Consider the following 21,676-nt stretch of genomic DNA (forward strand, 5'->3'; position numbering starts at 1 on the left):
GGGAAGGAGGGAAAAATTTGGAACAGAAAGTTTTGCAAGGGTCATGCTAAAAAATTACCCATGCATATTTTTGTAAATAAAAAGCTTTAATGAAATAAAAAAAAGTTTCATGCTTAAATATTTTAAGTATTGACCTTCTAGGAGAATAAAATAAGAATTATGGGTTAGTATTTCCTGTTTTGAGTAGTTTTCAATAGATGCTTATCAGTCTTTTTGCATTTTTAAGCATTTCTTTTCTGTGGAGCAAACAGCTATTCTATACTTGATTAGCATTGTATTTTGCCATGTTTTCCTTCTTTGAAAGATTCCAGAATTGAGCCAAATCTAATAATTAAGTGGTTCCCCCCCAAAAATAAAGTCACATAATGCTCCCTCCCCCTCAAAAAAAAGGTTTATATCATGATCCCATTCAATGAGAATTTTGTTTCTAGAAACTGGAATAGCCTAATATTCTAAAACACAATTGACCATGCTCTCCAATTCCCAACTGGGGAACCATATCCTTTTATGTTTTGGCTGGTCCCTTTTTCCTTCCTGTTAGCTAGAGCTTAAGCTGGCAACTAAGGACTCCCTTGAATATCTGGGGTCATATTTTTTCCTGTTTATATAAAGCTCATGTATAAGTTCACAGTATTATTATGTATTATTACAAAGTATAAAAACCTTTAGTACTATTGCACCATGACTTAGGACAAAAGATATATACTCATTTGCCCTGAAATATGTCATATGGGCAATTCTATACAAGTGTAAATCTGAGTTCATACAATTCTGTAAGCTTGGGACCTAGATGGGCCTGAAGACAGGTGACAAGACCCTCTGCCATTCTGCTACCCACTAGCAGCCTAAGCCTGCCGAGACTCATGCTTCCCCTGTGGCATGGCAGATCCTATTACCTGCAGCTGTGAGGGCAAGTCTGTGCTTCATTATATCAGTAAGAGGAAAGACAACTCATGTAGAAAAGAAAATTAGAATGACTAATGTGTAAAATAGTTAGCAGGAAGTAAGGAGTGATTGGGAATAGACAAGGTCCAGGAGGGCTCTGGGATGATGCTTTCCAGGATAAGAATGTTTGTAAAGGCTCCAAGCCAGTCTCCAGATGCAGTCTTTTGTGTGTGCTAATATTTGTCAATACTTGCATAGCCTTTGTTCTGACACCAGGTTCTTGCCAGTTGCTGGTTCTCCAGATGGAAAAGGGAAATCAAAAGTCCACCAAGGGACCAGCGATGCTAAGCTATCCACAGACTTCAGTCAAAGAAAATAAATCTACACTCAGGCTCACATAATTGCTACATTCTGCAGGTAATTTCTGTGATGTGTTCTATTTATTACCCATGAGTTTCTGTTTTCAATGTTTTATTTTATTTCCAAAAAGGAAATAAAGAAGAAAAAGAGTAAAGCAAAGCAAAGGGTAGCAAACAAATATTCACAACCAACAGAGATTTTTCAATTCATCGTGGTAATTTGAAATAATAAACTTATTAAAAGATACCCTGTACTTCTTACACAATTCCCATGTAGTATCCAGAGGCCTTCTAAGGCAACAAGCATATTCTTTTGACATTCTTGTTTATTGTGATTGTATTTATTTCTTAGTGTCTTCCTTATACAATTAAAATTTTATTCCAATATGGGGAAACAGGGTAGGAAACTATGAATGTAAGTGACAAACATGTTGAAAGAAAATTTAAACATGTTGTATATTTAGCTTGTGTGTGAGAGAGAGAAAGACAGAGACAGAGATATAGAGACATAGAGAGAACTGGTCTAGAGAAAGGTATTAAATCTTTTTCAAATCATTCCAGTAACTGGCAAATACTGGCATCAGGCCCATTTTTGAAAGCCTGATTTTAGCTGCTGCTGTTACCTGTTAATTAAAGGCTTTCCCCTTCCCTGAAATCTCATATTCCCACTGGTGCTATGGTAACACTGACACCAGAACCCTAAGATCAATAGGAAAATCAGTGTCTGAGATCATAAATATATTATAGTCAGAATCAAATGCCATCCTTTGTATCATGCACTAAGTGTATTACAGAGGAATAACCCCACCCAGTCCTTCACAATCCCCTCCATGATATGTTTGAGGAAGGGACATTTTCATTTTTCATCATTGGTTTCTCTACAACGTATACCTTGCTATATATGGATCCCTTTTCTTATGTTTGCATGAACCTTTCAATGTTTGAGTGGTAGAATATGGTCAGCATCTTTGCTTTGCGTTTCTGAATAGAGTATTTTGAAGATTAGCTTTTGTTAACATTTGTTACTCCCTTTCATAAGCAATAAGCTACTACTGCATAACCAGAATTGTGATTATGCACAACTTACAATTGTGTTTTTTCTCATTCCAATTTTGTCCTTTCAGAGTTTGACATGTCACAAGGAAGACAGCTGTGGAATGAGCCTACTGTAATCCTTAAGATTTTAGAAAACCTTTTCCACCTCTATTTCAGTTGGTTCTCGAACCATGAGGATGATGAAAGAGACACAAAATACACACTGCATGGAAAAGATGAGATGAGGAAAATAAGAAGGAACCTAGGTGTTTCTTAGGGAAAAAGAAAGAAAACCCATTAGAGCTAGCCATGAAACTCTCCCTGGACTTTTTGCCTTTGTACTAGAAGTCCAAAGTAAAATCCATAAGAACGAACTTTTTTGTTTTAAATCTTATGGTTCTTGTACAGGAAACATTCAGTGATCTGTGGGGGCCCAGGTCTAGTCAGTTTTTCTTTTATGTTTGGAGAAAACATTGTCCTCTTCAGCTCATCCTCAATCAGGAGCAGGGAGAACCACCACAACTCATATCCCTGATGTTAAAATAGCAGGCCCACTCCAAGTTTCTTTCTAATCCATCTCTCCCTATTCTGAGCTCTCTGGATGTTAGTCTATTGCAGAACCAGGTTGAGATTTTCTCCAGCTCATTGGTGCTGTTGATTTTTTGTGGGTATTTAAGAGAGTTTTGACCAGTACTCATGATTTTTATTTTTTTTATTTTGCTAAAGATAGATAGTCCTATCTAGTAAGTCTAGTAAGTCCCTAGTAAGTAACCAGGATATGAGTTAGCTAGTGAACCAGTGTCTAAAAAATTATGTAAGTGGTTGGCAATGGAAGACAAAGATATCAGAGATGCATAAGGCCTTGGAGAACACCTGGGTCAAGTGCTTTATTTTATAGGTATGAAAACTGAGAGGCAACAAGGTGACTCAGTGGATAGAGTGCCAGATATAGATTCAGGAAGACCTATCTTTGTCAGTTCAGATCCAGCCTCAAATATATGCTAGCTGTACGACCATGGGCAAGTCACTTAACCCTATTTGCTTTAGTTTCCTCATCTATCAAACAGGCTGGAGAAGGAAATGGCAAACCATTCCAATTTCTTTGTCAGGGAAAATTCAAATGGGGTCACAAAGAACTGGACATGATTGAAAATGACTGAACAACAACAATAATAATAATGGAAACCAAGGAATTGACCTAAATAAGTTTACATGGCTACTCTTGGTGATAGGGCTGAATCTAAAACTTGCCTAATCTCTCTACTAAAATCAAGTTCTTCATTATAAGCTTTAATATTTTGTAGACATTTTTAATTTAGTGAAATTTTTATAAACGAAAATTATTTTCCTCACCTAAACCCATTTTCCCCTTCAAACTTCTCTGTTATACTGTCAACTAGGTACATAGCTTCATAATCTCAGAATCATCCTGGACTCTTCCTTCTTTATAAACCTCCAATTCACAAATCTTGCATCCTGGAACTTCATAACAATTCTAATATCCATCACCTTCCCTCCTTTCACATTTCCACTACCCAATTTCAGGTCCTTATTACTTCTAGTAAGGAGAACTCCTTATATTACATATTAGGATAGTCTCCTAATTGTTCTCTCTGCTTCTACTCATCCAAATAAGCCAAAATAATCTTTCTATAAGCCACATGTCTAATTTTCTCACTTTTCTGCTCAAAAATTTCAGTGGCTCCCTCTTGTTCAGACTAAGTGTGTAGCTGGGCCTGGAGTTAGAAAGACCTGAGTTCAAATTTAACTTCAAATGCTAGCTGTGTGACCCCAGGCAAGTCACTTAACTTCTTTTTTTACCTCAGTTTCCTCAACTATAAAATGAACATAATAATAGCAACTATCTTATAAGATTATTGTAAGGATCAAATAAAATAATATTTTTAAAGTCCCTGGTACGGAGTAGGTACTATATAAACACTTATTTTCTCTTTCCTTCCTCTTCCCTTTTCCTGACTGAGTTCAGTGTCTATCCACTATAACATGGCATTTTCTCTCTTCTCATAAGCTTTATCTTTTTTCAAGGCACAGTCTATGTACCATTCCCCCTCCCCTCAAAACCTTCTCTAATCCCCACAGCTATTAGGGTTCTCTCTGCCTCTTCAAAATATCATCTATGTAATTATCTGGAAAGATAAGTTCCTTGAGGGCAGGAACTGGTGTCTTTGCATTTCCAGCACACTTAGCACTTTGCTTTGTAGGTATTAGGCCTTTCCTAAAAGTTTGTTGAATTGAAGTTACTAATGAATTAGTCAATTAGCAATTCTATACTTGGTATTGTCCCAAGCATTTCCTTCCTTTTGACTTCACTTTGAGGAATATTGTGGAATCAGATGGCTTCTGAGGACTCTTCCACAGTGTGAGTCACTGAAGTATTATTTGACACTCAATCTAAACTACTAGCTCTATTCATTTCTTTTATGTGTAGGTCCTGAATCCTCTACCAGATTGTAAACTCAGTCTATATGTTTTAACCATTCAATACGCATTTAATAAACACCATTTGCAAGACATTATTAGATTTTGGGAATACAAAGAATAAAGTAGCATGAAAGGAAAAGAAAATTTGTACCATTTGTACCAATGGGGTGGGGGTGGGGATTTTAATGCAACATAATTTGAGGAGAGAGCAATTGCAAGGAAGTGGATCAGAAAGGGCTTCTCAAAAGACACTAAGGACTCTGAGGAAGGAATGCTTTTGATGTCTGGGGAAAGACAAGAGAAGTAGAAGATGACATGACAAGTCCATGGGATCAGCAAGTGGATTCATTCCCCTGGAATATAGTATGTATAAAGGATAATAACATGAAAAAAATCTGGAAAGGTAGCTGGAGTAAGACAGGAAAAAAGTATTCTTTTTATTTCATTAAAAAAAAAAAACTTATATTGGAATTTTTGTTTTTATATCATCTAAAATAATCACTTTTTCCTTCCCCCAACCCTGTTTCAGAGAGTTATCCTTATAATAAGGTGGGGAGAGGGGGAAAATACAGTAAAACTTGACAACTTATCAAAAAAGTTTGGTGTTAGATAAAATATTCTATATCCAAAATCTCCTACTTTTGTAAGGATGAGAGCAAAGGAGGAGATGTCTTCTTACATATTCTTTGGGTGAAATCTTAATTATTATAAATATCCTGAATTTACTTTTAATGTAATGTTGTTGATCCTTCCATTCGCTCACTAAAATCATTGTGAATATTGTTTTCCTCTTTTGTTTACTTCACTTTGCATCAATTCATCCATGATTCTCTGTGTTCATTATTTCTTGTAGTATAACTACATTTACATATCATAGTATGTTTAACCATTACCCAATTGATGGGTATCTATTTTGTTTCCAGTTACAGCTGAAAAATACCAGCACAAATATTTTAGTATAGATGGAACCTTTCTTTTTTTTGTCATTGATCTCCTTAGAATGAAATCTGTCAAAAGGTGTGGACATTTTAGTAACTTGGCATAATTCCAAATTCCTTTCCAAGAATGGTTGAACTAATCCATAGAACTACCCAAAATGCAATAGTTGTGCCTTTCTTGCAATAACCCTTCCAAAATTGGCTATTCTCATCTTTTGTCATCTTGGTCAATTTGCTGGTTGTAAGCTAAGTCATTGTTTTGATTTTCAATTTTTTTATTATCTATAATTTAGAACACTTTCACATTTTGGTTAATAGTTTGCAATTTGAAGGGTTTTTCTGAGCAACATTGTGGCATAGGGCAAGAACTAAGGTGAAGATCACATGAGTGGAGAAAATGAGACAGGTACAAGAAATGTGGAGATAGAACTGATGTATCTTAGCAACTAACGAAATATCAGGAGTGAAAGTGAAGAGATAAAAATTGTGAATCTAGGAAACTGAATAGGAAACTCAATAAAAACTGAGAATTTGAGGGAGTAGGTGGGGAAACAATTACTATTTATATTTAAATATCTTCCAATTTAACGAATATTTACTAAATATCTGGCAGATCTATGCCACAGCACTCATCTCACAGGATTGTTATGAAAATCAAATGAAATGATGTATATAAAGTGCTTTTCAAACCTCAACTATCCTATAAATGTCAATTTTTATTATCATTATTATGTATCAGGTAAATCAATCAATAAGCATTTATTAAATACATACTATATCCCAGGTTATGTAGCTACAAAGACAAAACTGAAATAATCCTTACCTTCACACTATGTAAATATATAAATGTATTCAAAATGTTTACAAGATAATATTTGAGGGAGGGGGACAGAAGAAACTTGCACCTGGAGGTTTTAGGAAAAGCCTCTTGTAGAAGGCTGTGCTTAATTCAAGCTTTGAAAGAAACTAGGGATTCTTAAGAGGCACAGGAGAAAAGTGAATTCAGGAATGTGTGGAAGCCCAGAGATGAGACGTGGAATGTTGTGTGTGAGGAACAAAAAGTAGGTCAGTTTGACAGGCCCATAGTGTTTGTAGGAGAATAGTATATAATAAAACTGGAAAGGTAGGTTGGAGTCAGATTGTAAGGGACTTTAAATGGCAAGCAGAGGAATTTAAATTTGATTTGACAGAAAATAGGAATTACTGGAGTTTACTGAGCATGAGTGAGGGTAGCATGGTTAGATGTTTGGTTTAGAAAAATAATATTGGCAGCTTTATGGAAAATGATTGGAGAGAGAAGAAATTTGAAGTAGGGAAACCACTTAGGAGACTATCACAATAGTTCAAAACAAGGGTGATAATAGTCTGTCTTTGTGGTAGAAGGATGAATAACAAGAGGGGATGGATACAAGAAGTATTGTGAAGGTAGAACTAACAAGAGTTGACAACAGATTAGCTATGTGTGGCAATGGTAATGCAGAATGGAAATGACCTTGCGAAAGTAAACCTGGGGTGGCTAAAAGATAATACTTAAACAGTATTAGGTAAGTTAGGAAGAAGAGTGGGTGTTTTGGGAAAATATGTTTGAAATGTCTTGGGAATGCGAAGTTCAAAATATTTAAGAGACAACATGATGTGGGACCAGAGTTCAGCTGAACTCTAAATACAGCTGAATATCTGAAAGTTATATAGAGATGATAATTGAACACATGGAAATTGAGGTAGTAACTGTGACAGTATTTTTCTCCCAGAAAGGTAAGAGTATCTAGGAAGTCAATAGATAAAATGCTTCTGAAAAACCAGAAAGAAGGAAAATTGAGAAAAGGCCATTTTGAAATTAAGACATACTGATAATTTTGACAAGAGTAATTTCAATTGTATTAATGCAGTAAGAAGCTACATTGCAAAGGGTTGAAAAAGTGAGAAGAAAGGAAATGAAAATAGAGGGTTCTTTTTTTGGTGTGTGGGGGGGAATTTGATTGTGGAAAGGAAGAAAGATGTAGGATAACCACTTGAAGAGATAGGAGGATATTGTTAGTGAAGTACTTCACCCCTTTTCAGGAGCTGTCTCCTCACCTTAGCACTCATAGCTTTGAAGGTGGCTTCCTGTAAAGGTGATTATTCTTAAAGATTCAAAATTATTCTGTGGGTCTTTAATCATAAAACTATGGTTCTCAAGCTCCCACTAGTAAGCTTATCTTTAGCAGTCAGTCAATAGATAAAATTAGCTCACAGCAAGAATGTTTACTAAGATGGTATAGTAAAAAGAGTAGCTACAAAACATTTTCCTTCACCATTAAACCAGGAGTGCCTTGTCCCACAAATTCATAATAGTGTTCATGGCAAGACCACTCTTAATTATGTAATTATCTGCATATGCACATAAAGTTAAGAATAAAATAATACAAAATTACATATGTAGGGAACACATGTGGCTAAAGGAACTCAAGTTTCTTCTCATTGTATCCTGATACTGCTACCCCTTAAGTGTAGCTTCCTTTCTGTGTGGATCACTTATCTGGTTCCCCTGGGTCTACTATTCTCCACAGCTCAACTCTTGACTTCAAGTTTCCTGAATCCATAGTTGACTCTCTTCTCTGCTACCAGAAGTCAGCTTCTTTGAAGGTGCTTCCAGTCCCCAATTCCCTGTGTCTGTCTCTCTGCGTACCCTTCTGGATTTGGTGGAGCTAGTGGATTTTGGTGTACTAGGCAAGAAGCTCTTCTGTGAGATAGCAAGGCCAGTATGGGGAGGGGGGAAAGAAAATCCTGCCCTCTCCCTCTTTCTGGTAGAGACTCAGTGGTCATACTCTACAAAAGTGCTCCCAGCTTCTGTTCTTTGACCAATATGAAGTACAGAAGACTTAGCATTTAAAAGCCAACTGAAAGTGTATCCAATTTTTATTCAGCAAATGGCCAAATGCTATTCCAACTTCATTAGGGTAATTTCTTCAAATTCTGTAAAAAGTAATGTGTTATAAGCACATTTCTCACTGATTTTTAAAACAAATTAACACCTTATTAGCTCTGTTTTCTGCCCCTCACTTTCTGTGATTATAACAAGTAGGTTGGAAGAGAAAGGGAGAAAACCAAATTCTCCCTGCTATATAAGGATGGGGGAGATCTTTGTGTCCTGTAATATTTCAAACTCATTATATTTCTCCTCAAATCATCCCTCTTCCAAACTTCCCTTTTATTATCAAGACATCATTATCTTTACTATCAAGATACTGAAGTTTGTATGTTCAAGGTCATCCATATTTAACATATATAGGACTGCTTGCCATCTAGGATGGAGGGAGAGAGGGGAAAAATCGGAACAGAAGTGAGTGCAAGGGATAATGTAAAAAAAATTACCCTGCCATGGGTTCTGTCAATAAAAAGTTATTATAATAAAAAAAAAAATAGAGTTCAAGGTCATCTTCAACTCTGCACTCTGTGGACAGTCAACAAAGAAAGGAGAGAGAGAGAGAGAGAGAGAAGGAAAAAACAATAAATATCTGTAGGGATAATCTGCTAAAGGAAGTAGGAGGGAATAGGATCAAGAGTTACACATAGGGGCAGGTAGGGGGCACAATGGATAGTACACTGGCCCTCAAGTCAAGAGGATCCGAGTTCAGATATAACTTCAGATACTTGCTAGGTAGTTGTATGACTTTGGGCAAATCACTTAACCCTGATTGCTAACACATCCACCCACCTAAGCCCTTCCCCTCAAAAAAAAGTTACACTTAGAAGAGTTGATTTTGGTAAAAAGAAATACCACTTCTTCATTAGAAACTAAAGACAGAAAGAATGGGGGCTGAGGTCAAAGAGTTTTGAAATGTTGAAGAAAAAGGGAGCATATTGTGAATAACCTTTATTTTTCAGTGAAGTACAAAACAATGTCCTCAACCAAGAGAGGGTAGATGGAAGGGATGATGTGGGAGGCCGGAAGAGAGAAGAGAAAGTTTGTAACATTTGCACTGGGGAGTTTGATTGGTAGAATGAATGAAAAAGGCATCTATTACGTTCTTACTATGTTCTAGGACTGTGCTAAGCAATGAGATATAAATAAAAAGAGAGAATTTCTGCTCTCAAGAAGCATTCTATAGGAAGAGATAACACATATGGGAAATCCTGGATGGGACAAGGGTGAAGTCCAGGGTATAGTTAGAGGTCAGGTTGAAGCACTGAGAGATAAAGAGTAATAGCATTGAGCCAAATATCAAGACAACCTTGATAGAGAATCAGAAAAGTAAAATAATAGCTAAATGTGGTATCTCTAGTTGAAATTAAACATATAAACTTGTAGCAGACCCAGACAACCAGCTTATATGACTTCTTCCAATGCCATTTAGCAATTTATAAGTACAAGGAGAAAAGATATTTACTGTTCAAGATAGACTATGAATGTACTTAAGAAATATCTTCTTCCCGAGTTCAAATCCAGTCTCAGATATGTAATAGTTGTGTGACCCTGAACAAGTCACTTAACCATGTATGCCTTAGTTTCCTCATCTGACAAATAAACTAGAAAAGGAAATGGCAAGCCATTATCAGTATCTTTGCCAAGAAAACCCTAAATAAGGTCACAAAGAGTCAGACTCTACTGAAAAACTAGTAAACAACAACAGAAAGAAATATAAAGTCCTGTGAATTCTCCAAAGAGTAGGGAAGTGTTTCTAATTGGAGGCATAGGGGTAAGATATGGGAAGGCTCAATGTTTTACCTGTATTAATATGCCCAACACAGAGAGCAGTCATCTGTTCATAATGGTGGTGTTAACGATTTTATATTGCTCTCAAAAACATGATAAAACAGTTTTGAAGACAGGACTACAGCACTTGGAATAATGAATAATATAAGACTATGAAGAATATGAATGTTAAATTGCAAATAAGAGAAATGATTATTAAATAACCAATTACTAAGAAGATCAAGGGGTTTTGTTCTCTTTCTAGATCCTCTTCTCTACTAGGTCAAATCAGCATCTGCAAGACAATGCTGATAATGAGATTGGATTAACTTTCTCCTCAATCTAGTTTAAACTTCTCTTTAACACTGAGTTTATCCCAATTGGAGAGGCCCATTCTGTTCTTCTCTGGCTTGGGTAGAAGGGTAAATCCTTTGGTCTGGATTGCCTGGAATTCCAAGTAGTCTGATAGTAAAAGTGACATAATCAAAGTCATGTGCACAAAACAAATGTGTACAGCCTTCATTTGAGCAGATTTACTTCATTATAATATTCATTTATATTTATTGTTAACTAAAAAGAGTTGATTGAGGCCTGTTGTGAATTCCCACTCTTTCAAGGGCATGTGAGCATCAAAAAGTCACCATGATCAGTCTTTTGAGAGTGCCACTGACCCCTTTTATTGATTATCTATTAGCAATAATTAATAAAATTATTAATTACCCAGAAGCTATGTCTCTCAATTTTTTTTTTTTTTTTTACATCATGCTTAGTGTCATAAAGATTCAGAAAAAAAATAAAGGATTGGACTGACCAAAGAAGGCTTCATGGAAGAGATGAGCCTTGAAGGATGAGTGGAGTTTAAATACGTAGAAAGAAGGTATTTCAGGGAGGTATGATGACGGGAAGGAAAGGCAGGAACTAGAAAAGGGAATAATTCTATCTTGATTAGGACAAATGTTTGATGTTAAAATAAGAAGCTGAATACAAAGGGCTGGGTCAGGATTACTTAAAAAAAAAAAGACATTGACAAATTCAGGACCACTTGCATACTAGCCCATGTTATGGGAAAATCACTGGTATGAAGTTAAAGAATTCAAGTCTTGTCACTAATACTTAATATGTATGTGACTTTAGACAAGTGACTTATTGTCCCTGGGACTCAGTTTATCTGTAAAATGAAAGGACTCTACTAGGTGACCTCTAAAATCTATTCTACCTCTAGAAAGTTCCTTCAATTAAAAAGAAGAGGGATGGCTTTTTTTTTTTCCTCCCTGAAAAGATGCTCCTTTTGCAGCACCTCTGTGTAGCATTGAAACTGCAAAATCTATTCAATATCTCCTTAGTTTTTTTTCAGGTCATCATTTGCCAGTCAGACCTGATGAAACCAAGACGATGTAACAGGAGTAAAAAATTATTATGGATGTCAGAACTTTCTATTTTAAATGGAGATAAGAAGTTGGTCACCCCCAAAGGACTGAACTGCCATCTACAGAACATATTGACAGTGCAAGAATCCAATTTATCACTAAGAGTGAATAAACATATCTGAGATTTTTGGCTCAGAAATTCTACCCAATGTTCGGTACTTCAAGCTGCAGCTTTCTTTGTTGCTAGTGGCTGTATTTCAGAAAATTACTTCTTGCCCAACTACTGTACCTTATGAATTTTTAAGTAATCGTGCACTCACAGCACCACCTAGGAGTAAAACTGTAAAAATACAACAAGATTAGGAATTTAACTGGCCCTCTTAATAAGACCAAGACTTAGGGACCCATGGGAAAAAACAGGAAGAAGGAAGACCAAAAGAAAAATGTTTTTCCATAAAGAGACCACAGGGTAGAGGAGTTCAAACTATAGGAGACAGGAATAGTAAAGAAATGTATGTCTGAGATGAAAAAAAAAAAATAGAAAGTAGGAATGAAGGGGATCAAAAAGAAAAAAAAAAAAACATTTTAAGAGATGTTAAAGGGGAGTTAATGGAATTCAATTTGGCTTAAGTAATGTAGAAACCTGTGGTTTTAGAGAAAAAAGCAGTAATCCAAATACTAAAGAGTAGATACCCTATTCAGTGAGTGTCCACATATTGCAAGCATGCAATGAAAGTGAGCTTACTATTACAATGATTTCAGCAGACGTTGCCCACTATGGGTCACTGCTGGTTAGGGGAAATCTGTTGTTTTGGCACAATCAGTGACTGGCTTCCGGGAAGGAAAACAGAGGAGGTATTGAACTGAAGGATAGGGTAGAAATTTTATCTGATAAGGGCCTAGTTCCTAATTATGGAGGCTTGACACAAAAGCGGACTGACCTGGAACTCTGTGGGTCTCTGGTTGTCTTTAACAGCTATCCGAGAACCAATGCCCATGGAGTACAGATCCAATTCCCTAAACTGTGAGGAGAGAGCTGGGAGCAAATCCTCTGTCCCTTAAGCAGCCCTAGATACACAATCCTCCCTAACTGCCATTAGAATCTGCTATCCTCCAAAGCTCTGGTCCTAGCTGTTAAAGGGACAGTGCTCCTAGGAGGGTACCTTTGAGGTGACTGACCTATAGCCATCATTGGAATAAATGCTTGATACTTCAAAGGAATAGCATGTGACTCCCTTCACCAATGTAAATTGCAATTTTCTTCACAATGTACTAAAAGGTCTTGAAGCAGGAACATTGTTATGCTGCAGCCAGGTTGGTTATATAATTTAGATTTAGAAGTAGGAGTTTCCTCAGATTTCATCTAGTCCAACTCTCTAATTTAATTAGGAATGAGGATGAGGAAATGGAGGTATGGGCAATGTATATTACTTTCTAATCAGAAAGGTAGTCAGGGATGGGATTTAATCTTCCATGTAACTAGAGACAGGGAGACATTCTCTTTGCCCTTGGCTGAGCAAGTCCTCAGAAAGCAAATCCAAACCATCTCTAACTTGGTTGGATCTACTAGAATTCCTGAGTCTTTGAGAACCCAGTGTCACCTCTATGCATACTATGAAGGATCAGAGAAAAATTTTAATGAGGCAACTAAGTGACTCAGTGGATAGAGTGCTGAGCCTAGAGTCAGGAAGACCTAGGTTCAATTCTGGCCCCCTGATATTTAGTAGCTGTATGATGTTGGGCATGTCAATTAATCTCTGCCTTTTTCCACTAGAGAAGAAAATAGCACAACATTCCAGGATCTGCCAAGAAAATGGGCAGAATGGTTCACAGGGTCACAAAGAATCAGATATGACTGAAAAACAAATCATCACAATAATATGATATCTAAACTATATTCTAGTACTTCCCCCCCCCCCTCCAATCTCCTCACCTCCACTACCACCCCCCACAAAAGAATTCAAAGTATTTAGTGAGTTTGATATTTTACCTTTTGGTAGAATATTTACTTCCGAAGCACAACATATGAAATGTACTTTTTAAAAAAAGGTCAAAGTGTTATGGAAGTATAAGACATTATTGTTGTTTTTCAAGTCTACTTCTGTGAAACTGTTCTTGACTAGTTCAGGCTACCCCATCTCTGAATTCATGTAACAATTAATTTATAATATGTAACACATGTCAGAAGAGACCATTTGACACAAAGAGTCATGGCATACTTGAAGAACCACTGCCTTTGCAGTTGTTGATCCTGCTTAGGTAGAAACAGGGATTAGCAGTATCTGACACTCCCCTGAGACAGGTACCATTTCCCCCTTAACAGATAATCATTTTTAAGGCTCAAAACCAAGGAAAGAAACAAGCATTTATTAAACTCTTACATTGTGCTAAGCACTTTTATCTCATTTGATCCTCATAACAAGTCTGGAATTTATATGCTCTTATTATTAATTGTGCTTTCATTATCCCAATTTTACAGTTGGGGAAATTAAGGAAGGCAACAGTTAAGTGACTTTCCAAGGTCAATAGCTAGTAAATATGTGAGGCTGCATTCAGGTTTTCCTGCCTCCAGGCCCAGCACTTTATCCATTGCATTACTTAATTACAACACAGAAGATTATTTTGTTTATAAATTATGGAAGGTCCCAGAAAATAGATATTGAAATAGTTATGACTTCTCACTGTAGGGAGAGGAAAGGTGCTTCCAGGATAGAATATTGTATATCCTGTGACAAGTGGTTACTATGACAGATATTTTTGTTTAGTAGTTTTTTCTTTGTCACATTTGATCAATTAACAAGCATTACCAAGCACTGACATATATTAGGCTCTGCTATGAGTTCTGGGGACCCTGTTCTCAAGGAACCTGCATGCTAACGAGAGAAGATAATATTTACACATGCAGGCATATACAGAACATGTACAAAATAAATACAAGGTAGCTTTTGGAGGGGGTGCACCAGCTACTGGAGGATCAGGAAAGGTCTCATAAAGAAAATAGCCCTGTTTTGAACCCTGAAGAAAGGTACAAGGCATCAGTAAGGGGGAAGGTCACTCCAGAGAGGGTGGAGGTAGGGATTACTATTGCAAAGGCTCAGGACAGGAGATGGAGAGTTATGTGTATGAAATAGTCAATAGGGAAGGGAGGGGGAGTGAAGTATTGTTTACATATACCTTGAGCTCCCTGCCTTTCAAATCATATACACAAATAAATGTGTGTGTGTGTATGTGTGTGTGCGTGCTTACCATGTGCAGGGTATTATGCTAAGTATTAACATTACTTGTTAATACATCATTTGGTATTCACAAGCTATTATGATTCCTATTTTACAATTGAAGAAATTGAGACAGAGGGTTAAGTGATTTCCAGGATCACATTGCTTGCTAGTGTCTGAGGTCACATTTGAAATCAGGTCTTCCTGGCTCCAAGTCCAGTGCTTTCTGAACGCCACCAGCTGCCCAGTAGGCTAGCACAAAGTAGATTTTATCATGCAAGAAGAGGAAGGGGAGGTAGGAAGGAGCTAGGTTTTGAAGCACCTTAAAAGTCAGAGAGTTTAAATTTGTTCCTGAAGGTAAAAGGGGGGTCTAAAGACTAAGGGACTATGGAAGTGGGCCAGGTGAGAGGTGATGGGGCTTAGTCTGGGCTTAAACTAAATGTGAATGTAGGAGACAAGACATATGTGAGATATGTGCTGGAGACAGAATTGACAGAATTGGGCAATTGATTGGGTTTTTAGGGTGAGTGACAGTAAGGAAGGGGAAGACAGTAAGAGGGAGAAGATTGTGAACCTGGAAAACTTGAAGGTTAGTGGTATCCTTGAGAGTAATTGGGAAGTATGAAAGAGGTTTGAGTTGGGGGGAGGGGAGGAAGATAATTTAATGAAATCTGCAAGCTGTCAAACCCATCCAATTCTGTGCATCCTGCACAACTCACTCTGCCCCACCCAAAATAAAAATGGGGAAGCCAGCCTCTTATTCAGCAGTCACTGCCCCACTCATGAATCACTACTCTGGTGCACAGAGCCCATTTTCTCAGGACACTTGCCAAAGATACTTGGTGTGATCTGGGAGGCAGGGGGTCAATACAATTGGGGGAAGGGCTAGAATTTTCCCACTGGCATCTGCACAGTTTAAGCTGTGGGTGGCTGGTAGCAATAAAGCTAAAATTGGCCTTGGGGGGTTAACACTCACCTCTAAGGGCTGAGTTTGGGAGCTCATGCAGGAGGGTATTAAGGAAAAGGGTAAGCATGGTTGTGTTGGGGACAGTTCATGAAGATGGGATGCAATCCATTTTTCAGTTTGGTTGATCACACCCAAAGATTGGATCCTGCTGCAATCTGTAGCTGGACTCCCAGTGACGAATCATGCTGGATTTAACTAGCTTAGGCCTCAAAGAGGAGAAGCCGTCTTTTGCCACTTAAGTATCTGATGCCTTTCTGGTTTGGTAAGATTCTCCACTGGGATAGCCCTTTACACCTCAAGGTCATTTTAGCCTATAATGAGGCACCACAGATGGTGAGTGGTAGCCTAATAAATGTCGGGTATCATCATTATCACCATCCTTTTCTAGCTTTTAAGGCAAGCTCTTTTGCCACTCACTGGTCCAACCCTAATTTTATTTATTTCAGGGCAAACACTCATATTCTTGAGTTATCATGCATTCTGATATACAGTCAGAAAAAGTTTCAGATCTGAGTTCTAATTCTGTCTCTGTTGCTTACTATGTGACTTTTAATTTCTTCATCAGTAAAATGAAGTTAATAATACTTGCCTCCCAAGTCAACTCAATTGATACCTAGTTGTTAGCTGCTTGAAGCCAAAGACTAATTTACCTTTCTTTGTATCTGCAGTGCTTAGCACAGCATACTGGTCATTTAGTGTTTGTTGATTGACTGGCTGTTCTGCTCTTGTTTCTTTACAGAGAACACATCAAAGCCTTAAACTTTCCACTCCTGGCCTGGAACCCCATTTTTCTGAATGGTGAGTATCTCACGTGGAACACTATTTCTGGTCAGGCTAACCCCAGAAATGCTTTCCCTTACACCAGGCCATGTTCTCACCACTTTTCTTGTGTCTGACAACTTATCCTCTCATATCTCTCCTCCCCTACTTCCCCTTAAAATCCATAGTGTAGTTGCTACTAGAAAGGGTAGGTAAATCTACCTCACAATAGTTCCACTTCTCCAGAACTTTCCAGACCACCAAAATCCCTTCCTAGCCACCACTCCCTTTTATTTATAATCTCCGATTAGAATGTAAATTCCTTGAGGGCAGGAATTTGTGTTCTTAGTGTTTAGCATAGCAAAGGGAAATAGTAAACATTTAGTAAATGCTTGTTAACTCTCTCTGGGTAATACTTTACTGAGTTGTAAAAGAATGTGAAAGTACTTTGAAATGATGGAGCATTATTTAAATACAAGACTTACTATTAATCAGGTCTCCAGCTTGACTAATTTCAAATGCTTAAACTGAATGGGATTGTTCATGTTATATATTCTTATGCTGTTCTTACCTATCAAGATTGCACCCCATATCTCAGTTACATAGAAAGGACAGAGATAAAGTGTCATAAACTTTCCCCATATACTGGTTAAAAATAAATGTGGAGGGTTGAGGCTGTGTAACTAAGGGGGAATCCCAAAGGAGTCTAAAATTGCAAGTAATATACCCCAAGTTGGGAAAGGGTATTTCCCAACCATTGATGTTCCAACTAACTAGCCTAAGGATGTTGTGAGATGGTTATAATCTGTAGAAATATTACAGAGGAAGTAAGAACTGGGAGGGACCTTGGATTTCATAGTCCAATCCCCTTGTTTTACAAATTAAATATATAAACTGGGGAATACATAGAAAAAGTATACTTGCTACAGATGATATGACATTCAGAACCAAAACCCACAATTGTAGCTGTTTTTTCCACTGCACCAAACTGCAAGACTGCCCAGCATGGCATGCTCTCATCAGAAAAAATGCTATACACTATGAGCAAAGCAGGATTGAATTAGCCCAAAAGAAACATAAGATGTGCAAAATTAGAGAAGCTACCCCAAATGTTCATAGAAACTATTTGTGTCTGACCTTTGGCAGAGCATTCTGAGATCATATTGGTCTGATCAACCACAGTCAGATACACTGTAACTGGACTCTAACATAGTGATATCATTTTGGTCCTCTACAGGTATGAAGGACAACCATCACCATTACTGCCTTCCATAATTTAGATTTCAAATAAATTCTGAGAAATACTAAAGAATTCTCTCCTGATGCTGTGAACAGAAAAGAACCCTTAATTCTGTGACCCCCTAAGTTAGATTCAATATATATGCAAAATAAAACTTTCCCCCTGTACTTAAATCTTGCTCCTCCAAATTTCCTTCTTCAGAGGGTTCCACTATCCTCCTGGTCACCCAGATTTGTAATTTGAATTAATAACTGACTTTTCTTTTTCTTTACCTCCCAATCCCTTAATATTCAACCAGTTCCTAAGACTTGTAGATTCCATATCTCATATGCATTCTGTTAATTTGGCAACCTCACCTTAATTCAGGCCTTTTGATTGCAGTATTATAATAATTTCCTAATTGATCACACACTGGAGATTATCCAGTCTCTTCCATGCAGTCTGGTACAGTAGAAAAAATGTTGGCTTTGGAGTGAAACATATATTAATTGGTTCCATTTTAGTCAAATCATTTCACTTCTCTGGGCCTCAGTTGCCTTATCTGAAAAATGGACAGGTAAAATTAGATAATTTCCGAGGTTCCTTCTAGCTATAAATCTATGTTACTTCTCTAATTTATTCTCCACATACCTACCAATCTAATCTTGTTAAGGCACAGGTGTGACCATGTCACTTCTCCACTCCAAAATTTTCAATGGCTCTCCATTGTCCCTAGGATAAGATTTGAACCGGCAGTCGATGTCTTCTATAATCTGGTTCCTATTTATTTGTTTTAGTTCCTATTCCTAGCTTAACAAACCTTATTGTTCTAGTCAAACTACCTAATCTCTGAATTTGGCGTTTTATTTCTGACCTCAGTATTTTCTGACAGACCACTTCCTCTCCTTTTCCTTCCAATAATAGTAATGATAGCTTTTAGATATGTATGTACATATAATTCATTTTCAAGTTTTCCCAAGTAATTTTTCCACGTTAACCCTATAAAACAGAGAGTGAAGTATTATTACCCTAATTTTACAGATAAGGAAATTGAGGCGCAGGAGTATGAAATGTCTTGCCCAGGGTCAAAACTGGGGACTTAAATTATCACCTTATTCCCAGTGCAATATGAAGTTCACCCCTTCCCTTTTCTATTTCTCAGAATATATATATATATATGCATAGGTACTTATGTACACGTATGTATACATTTATACATGTTCCAATTTTTTCATAATTAAAATTTAAAACCATATTAGGATGTTCTATAATGATCACACACATAAGACACATTTATTTATGTATCTAATGTATAGGAAGTCATGTGCATGTATGGAAATTTATCGGAAATATGCATAGAAAATTAAGCAAATATGCAAATGTATGTATAATTACTTCCTAGATATACACATATGCATATATACAATTTCTTACGTCTCTATATACACCTACGGGTGTGTTTAACGAGCATCCCCAAAGCCTAAGTAACGTTTTAAGCTTTGGGGGTTTGAATGAGGGGACGTTTCTTTCCCATTGCGCCCTTGAGACGCAGGGAAAGCACGCTAGGAAACCCTTTAGGGAGTGGAGCTATCCGAGAAGTTGGGCCTCTGCGGCTTTCCGTAGCCCACCTCGGAAACAGCCTGGTATTGTGTTCTGGCTCTCCCTTCCTCCTCCTCGTCCTCCTCGTCCTCCTCCTCCTCCTCCTCCCTCTCCTCCTCCCTCTCTCCCGGTCCTTCGCTCCGCCCCTGGCTCGCCCCCGCCCGGCCGCCACGCATGCGCCCGGGGAAGTCGCCTGTCCACATTACCCGCCTGGCGCCGGGAGGAGGAGCTTGCGCCGCCGCTGCCAGCTCCACTTCGTCCCGGCGGGCGCTCGGTCGCAGGTCCTCGCCCGGGCCCAGCCGCGCTGCGCTCCTCATGAGCGGCGGCGGCTGAGGAGGCTTCGCCCCGAGCGGAGGTGAGGTAAGCCCGCGGCGGCCGGCGGCCGGCGGCCGTCTGCGAGTCCGATCCCGGCCTGGGCCTGGGAGCCCGGGGGGGCGGCCGCGCCCGGACCCCGGACCCGGCCGCCTGCCAGACCGCAGGGAGCGGGCCTGCGCCGCCAGGGCCGCCTGCTCGCCAGCCGGGGTGCGGCCCGCAAAAGCTTCCCCCGCCGCCCCTTTCCCGCAGAGAATCTGGTTCCCTCCGGGTCCCTGTGTCCGCACCCCCGCGTAGCCTGCGGGGGAGCCCGGGAGTGGGGTGCAGCCCTTCCTGCGGGCCCCCGCCCCGGGTGTCTCCGTGCTCCTCCTCTCACCTCCTCCCTGGTCTCACCTTGGTCTCTTTCCTCCCACTCCCTAGTCCCCGAGTAAAGACTTCGCTCGTGTCCCATTCTTCCCCAGGAAGACAGGCCCAGTTCGTTCTTCCTTCACTCTCTCCCCCAATCCTCGATGTAAGTCTTGGCAAAAACCAAGGCGGTGCCCCCATTTCTCCAGGCTGCTCTGCCTCCAGGTAACCCGACCCCAAAGCTTCCTTTTCCCTCTTCACCGCCTGCTCCTCCGGCACCCTTAGAAATAGCTGTCGGGGAACGGGGAGGGTACTTCCTTCATCCTCTCCCTAGCTGCACTACCTGCCCCTACCTCAAACCTCTGCCGTGGACTGGGAAAGCATCTTTGCCACCTCTGTTGCCAGTTCGAAAGGGGACAGACCACTTAAACTTAATCACACAGTCCAAGCTATCCCCTGCTCCTGCTCCAAAAAAAATTCCACTTTGAAACATCTGAGTTTGGATCCAGAATGCTTCGTTCCACAGTTGAATCCCCATTTTTATCTTTTCCTTTATTCCTTCTAGAAACACCTGGGCTTGGATTTAGAAGGAATGCACTAGATGTATTACCTTTTTTTTTTTTTTTTTTTTTAGCTGTAGCTGTGAACCCCAAGTGTTTTTCCCTCATTGCTTCTTATCCCAGAAGTAGTATTAATCCTGAAACAACCAGATTGAAGACTGAGCGTGTAGCATTCATTCCTAATTTCTTCAATAACTGCCCTTTCAATTGTTCTTTTCCCCCTCCATTCCACTCAGTTACACAGACATTCTGGGCTTATTCTGCTTCCTCTTCTCTACACTCTAAACCAGTGATCCTCAAAGTGTAGTCCAAAGAATTGTTGGGGTCTCTGAAACCCATTCAGAGGGTCTACGAATTCAAAATTATTTTTTGTTATTAAGATAGTAAATAGCTATAAATATAACCCATGTGAATAAAAACTCTTTGAACAGATCCTCAATAGTTTTTTTTTTTTTTTTTTTTATAACATGAAGATACTGAGAACAAAGGTTTGAGAATCACTGCTCTAAACCATTAGATGTGAATAGAGAGCAGGTTTCTCCTTTCTTTGATTATCCCTTCATGGTGTCTTCGTCCCAGTCATCCACATCCCAATTCACTTCACCTGATTTCCTTACTCAAAAAATACTTACTTTTGGGTCAAACTGTTAATGGGCTTCTTCATCTTTGTAATTGCATGTTTTTCTTTTCTCCATTCAGTCATACTTTTCTCTCTTAGCCACAACCTAGGAATGACCATTTCTCTCTTTAGGGGTGGGTTGGGAGGTATAGGGCTCTTTCTATCTTTCATTGAGGGAGTTATGTTTCTGGGCTTACCAGAGCCTTTTGCCTAAGATTTGCTCATGCATTTGAGAGCAGAGGTAATGCTTTTTTCATATCTTCAGCCAGTAGACCCCAGGTGTGTTCCTGGCCTGAGTTCATACTGGTATGCTCAAATATTTTGATATTTTTTGAAGTGGTTAGGCTAGCTATTAAATGTTATTTTTTGCTCTTCATCTT

General features: G+C 38.7%; 2 protein-coding genes across 7 annotated transcripts in view; one reads left to right on the forward strand and one right to left on the reverse strand.

The window, feature by feature from the left end:
• BRD3 (bromodomain containing 3) overlaps positions 1–12,775 on the reverse strand; it is an 87,275-nt gene extending 74,500 nt beyond the window's left edge. Inside the window, exon 1 of the mRNA XM_031949443.1 lies at positions 12,643–12,775. The gene's annotated coding sequence lies outside the window, so the exon portion shown is untranslated. The remainder of the gene's footprint in view (positions 1–12,642) is intronic.
• WDR5 (WD repeat domain 5) overlaps positions 1–21,676 on the forward strand; it is a 90,120-nt gene that overhangs the window by 19,525 nt on the left and 48,919 nt on the right. For 4 of the 6 annotated variants that reach the window (XM_031949448.1, XM_031949452.1, XM_031949453.1 and 1 more), the window contains exons 3-4: positions 1,162–1,302; positions 16,623–16,681. The gene's annotated coding sequence lies outside the window, so the exon portion shown is untranslated. Of the gene's footprint in view, positions 1–1,161; positions 1,303–16,622; positions 16,682–19,728; positions 19,821–21,676 lie in introns of those variants that run through there. The other 2 variants (XM_031949451.1, XM_031949450.1) reach the window with 2 other exon arrangements.

The sequence above is a fragment of the Sarcophilus harrisii genome, chromosome 2, assembly GCF_902635505.1.
Source record: "Sarcophilus harrisii chromosome 2, mSarHar1.11, whole genome shotgun sequence".
NCBI lineage: Eukaryota > Metazoa > Chordata > Mammalia > Dasyuromorphia > Dasyuridae > Sarcophilus > Sarcophilus harrisii.